Here is a 5087-nt window from a genome sequence, read left to right on the forward strand (position 1 = left end):
TCAACTATCATCCTTAAAAAAAGAAAAACTCAAGACACTTATATCGAAAACAAAATTCTTTGCTTTTCATGTCCAAAAATTGTGCGATTAATGCAAAATTATAAGAGACAGAAAACACGTACAACATCTTCTCAAGAAGATCAAACCTATAAAACATAGTCAGTCTAGTCGCTTACAAAACTTTTTTTCCTTTTTTTTTCCTAAAAAATTGTTTATGGATCCATCAAGCTTTCGATTGTGTGTGTTAATGATTTTGCCCGATCTTCTTTGAGTAATAATGTTTGAAGCGTGTGCATAACGTCGTAGTCCGGATCGAGCTTCCTTTGCCATCCCTTCAAAAATTAGCAGAGAACCCAGTAAGAAACTGTCATTTTTACTTTATAACATGACATGACAGAACAGGTTGTATTGTCAATATCTCTTCAAATGGAAAAAAATTGTAATTTTTTGTACTTTCGTTTTTTACAATTACAACATTGTACTTTCAATTTATTTTATCTTAGTAGGACATTATACATTAAAGGGTTAATCTTATAAAAAAAACCTTATATTTTATGTTTTTTCCGGATTAAACCTCAACTTTATTTTTTTACCTTGTATTTTTTTCTCTGAAAAAACCCTCAACTGTTTCTTTATTTTTTTTCCAACAAAAACCCTCAAGCTTCTAGCTGCTTCCAAATAAACCCTCAAGTTTTTAGTTTTTCTCGAAAAAAAATGCACATTTTACAATTTTTTTGGAAAAAAAAACAACTAAAAGAGCCAAATCGGAAAAAAAAAATGAAAAAATACAAGGTCTTTTTCAGGCAAAAAGTTAATTCGATGTTTAATCCGGAAAAACACAAAATATAAAGTCTTTTATAAGATTAAGCCTACTTTAAAAACCTAAATGGTTTATTATTTTTTATGGAAAAAATAACATTTTTTGAATCTTGGAAAGGTAAAAATTTTAATGAAACTTGATGTCTCTATGAAAGATAAATGTTAGTGTATACAAATGCAAATTTTAAAAAATAAGGATTATTGCTTAATGAAATTTATGATTTTATAATTTAATATTTATATGTTCAAGGGAAAAAAACAAAAAGGGTTACCTCAAGAACGAGAGTTGTAACCATGACAGTGCAGACATTTCCATCAACATTGACTCTATGGCGCCTCACTTGCTCCAACACTTGATGCATGCAATCAGCGGGATGGACAATATCGCCCTCAGGTGTCCCCCAATAATCAAAAGATTCTGTCACTTCCTGTTAATTATAACCAAAATAAATGAGAGGACAGATTTGTAAATAGTTAATCGGTAATTTTACATGATTATTACCCCTAATCACAACACATAACATTTTTTAACACATCATATTGCCCCCTCCCAGCAAGGGCCGAAATTGCATAGCTATCAAAGTGTAGGGAGCAAATATACAAATATACAAAACTCATGTGGCCAATCTGTGAAAACAAAAAAAAACGTAGACACAGACTATATTTGTAATTTTTTTAATATGTGGACCATTTCTATAAAAAAATAATGCATAAGGACCTTTTCTGTAAACTACAGAAACATACGAAAATATTAAATATAGGGACTGTTTTTGTATAAGAAAAACCTCACAGGGACCTTTTCTATACATTACAAAATTACAAGGACTAAATATGCCAAAGTCCAAAACCATTATGGCAAAACTTTAAAACAAAAAACCTTTGTAGCAAAACTTCAAAACTAAGAAAATGTACTATCCATAAGCCAATAATAGTAATATGTAGCTTGAAACTAAAAAAAAATGTACTTTATTAATTACACATAACAGCTATTCCTTTCCTAATAATAGGAAGAGTAAATTACTGAAATCGTCCCTATAATTTGGTCAAATTTACATGTTTGGTCCCTAAATTATTTTTGTACACGGATCGTCCCTGTGGTTTGGTCAAACTTAGGCATTTGGTCTCTAACTTTATGAATGTAAGGGACAAAAAACGCAACAAAATCAAACCATATGAACAATCTGAGTGCAAAAGAGAAGTTAGGGACCAAGCGTCTAATTTTGACGAAACCATAAAGATGATTCAGTAATTTACTCTAATAAGAATATGATATCTAAGATTTGCAAGCATTTCAGAAAAAAATGTGAAATATTTTTACCTTGATGAAGGCATGTGGATCAGGACAATTTTGTTGTTTTGAAAGCTTCAATGTGCATTCAGCTGCAGTGCGTCCATCTCTACGAGCAACAGCTTTAAAAAATTCCAATAAATTGACTCGATCACTCTTTGACAGCTCAGCAGTCATGCCTACATCAAGGAATATCACATGAGGCTTTGATTTGAAGATCCCTTTTCTTGATGATTTGCTTCGTACAAGGATGTTTCCAGGATGCATGTCAGCATGAATGAAGTTATCAACCTACACACACAAACAAAATCAATAAACTTCTTCATTCCGAATAAAAATATCCAATTTAATTTAATTTAGAAGTGAATTGACTTTTCCAACCATTTGTTATAATGGGAAAAGAAACACTTTCCAAGAATGAGTTATTTTGAACAAAATGTTACAAGTGAAATGTCTTTTTTTTTTTTTTGCATTTATGTACCAAAAACTCATATGAAAATTTTCATTCCTCTAAAGATTGTTGTTTGTCTGTAGTTTCCCACAAAGGATGATTTATTTCCACAAAAACCAAATATGTCCCCATATGTTCTTTATAAGAAGATGATACCCAATTTAAAGTGACAATCATATAAAATTAAATGTAAGAAATAACAACTTAATTTCATGGATTTGTTTAAATTATAACATCCTACTTTTATCTCTTCCTTTTACAAAATCTACCCAATTATGATAATGTCATCTAAACACAAAGTATTTATAAAAGAAAGAAATGGCAATAGAATGCTACTATAATACATGATTAAAAGAAAGCAACAAAATACAATAAATCCTTATCATAAATCAAAGAGATTAAAGATATTACCAGAAGCATTTTCAAAAGTGCATGAGTCCCAATATGAGCAAGAGAACTCTTAAGCCTAACTTGTCCTTCAAGATCATCAACATAACGAGTCACACTTTCTCCATGTTCAAAAGTTTCCACCAAAACAGCAGGATGAACAAGTGGATACATAGGTTTTGGAAAAGAAACATCTTTCCAACTCCTAAAATTATATATAAATCTACTCAAATGAGCAGCTTCCCTTGCAAGATCAACTTGTGACATCATAAAAACAGCAAATTGTTGAACACTTTCATCCAATCTCAACCAATTAAGTGTTGGAATAAACTTTGACATCTTTGCAACCACATTTATAATCTCAAAATCTCTTCTGATCGATTCACCAACCCCTGGATGTCTTACTTTAACTGTAACTAACAAAGGCTTGATACGTTTCTTCTGGTGTTTATACTTTAAAGAAGCTCTATGGATTTGTGCAATACTTCCTGATGCAACTGGGATTTCCTCAAAATCATCAAAAATTTCATAAATTTTACGCCCAAATGCTTTTTCAACTATCTTTTTTGTGTATGAAAAACTATGTTCACGAGCTTTGCTATGAAGCTTAGATAGCTCATTGCATAAATCTGTTGGAAAAAGATCAGGTCTTGTAGCTACCCATTGACCCTATTTTATAAAAGCGGGGCCCGCTATTTCCAATGTCCTTCTTACAAGGTAAATCCATTTTTGTCTACTTGAAACTCCAAAATGGTCTGCAAATGGAGCCATTGCCATACTTGGTGAAAACAAGATTGCTAGATAAATAGCTCTAAAGAGTAGGATTAAACCCTCGAACAATGAAAGTAAAGATGAAATCAAAATTGCGTGTCCGTTTTCAGCATGTGTGTAAAGGGTGTTTCTTGGATGAAGCTGATCAAGATTTGATGACCCTTTATCTGCAAATGCTATGTTTTTATATGTTAAGGCGAATATTCCAGGAAGAACAATATATGAACAGGTTAATGCCAAGGTAAATGCTTGAGCGATTTTGTTTATGGAGGAAATTTGTGAATCTTGATATGAATTCTTGGAAAGCCTTTTCCATGCGATTTGGGCATGATGTGTTATCGTGTTATTGGATGGGATAATGGAATAGTTTCGGGAGAAAGTGTTCTTGGTGGAAACAAACCCTCTATTAGAGAGATTGTTATGAGTGTATATTCTGTGTTTGAAGTTGTGAAAACCAGATTTAATGATTGATCCATGCTTTCCATCTCCTGAATAAATTCCTCGGTTGCTTTTTAGGATTAATTATGCTGCTCTTTTAATATTTTTATCACCAAGAACCTGTATTTACAATGATCGAGTTGATTTTACCAATACTGGATAAATAAAGAACAAGATTAAAAGAAAGAGCTACGGATTTGCAGAATGAAAACTCATTCAATGTAATCATCCGCTAGTTTTCTAGGCTTAAGATAGTTACTATACTATATTATTACAAAGTGATAAACATTCTAAATATCATACTTGGCTTTTTATTATGAACTGCCTAATTATAGTACTTATGAAAATGCGATAAAATAATATATACTGCAAGAAGGTTTAACAGAATGTGCATATATGAATAAAAAAGAACCAATAGTTAACAGATTGTGCATATCTCAATCACAAATGACCAATCATAATCGGATTTTTTTTCCTAATTTACTATATTTTGCAAACTATGTTATGCATTTTCAAACAAAAAAGGATTTTGTTGGTTGCGAAAAGGCAAGTATGATGGTTGAAACGGTAAACAACTCTATAGTTATATTGATTGATGTTTCAAGGTTAACTAATCCACCCCAAAACCTTTCAAGTCTCGATAGCAAACTCTCACAAGTGTTAAGCGTAAAAACTTATATCATAATTTCCCCACGCAGATGCTTACAACAAATATACACGTGAAATTCCATCGGTAACTCATTCAATGAACAGAGAGAACAAACCGAAACCCTAATTATATGCAAGCATATAAGGAATTTGAGATAGAAAAAAAAGGAAGAAGAAGAATAAGAAGAAACGAATTAGAACCTTGACATAGCAAGAAGAGAGATATGCTTGATTAGGGATCAAATGTAATTTTCGCAGGAGCTGAATCGCGAGCATTTTCTACAG

The 5087-nt window shown here is 31.6% G+C and overlaps 1 pseudogene; it reads right to left on the minus strand.

Moving 5' to 3' along the window:
- Nucleotides 1-212: 212 nt before the first annotated feature.
- LOC111876962 (uncharacterized) lies at nt 213-4383 on the minus strand (annotated as a pseudogene).
- Nucleotides 4384-5087: the final 704 nt, after the last annotated feature.

Source organism: Lactuca sativa, chromosome 1 (assembly GCF_002870075.4).
Source record: "Lactuca sativa cultivar Salinas chromosome 1, Lsat_Salinas_v11, whole genome shotgun sequence".
Lineage (NCBI taxonomy): Eukaryota > Viridiplantae > Streptophyta > Magnoliopsida > Asterales > Asteraceae > Lactuca > Lactuca sativa.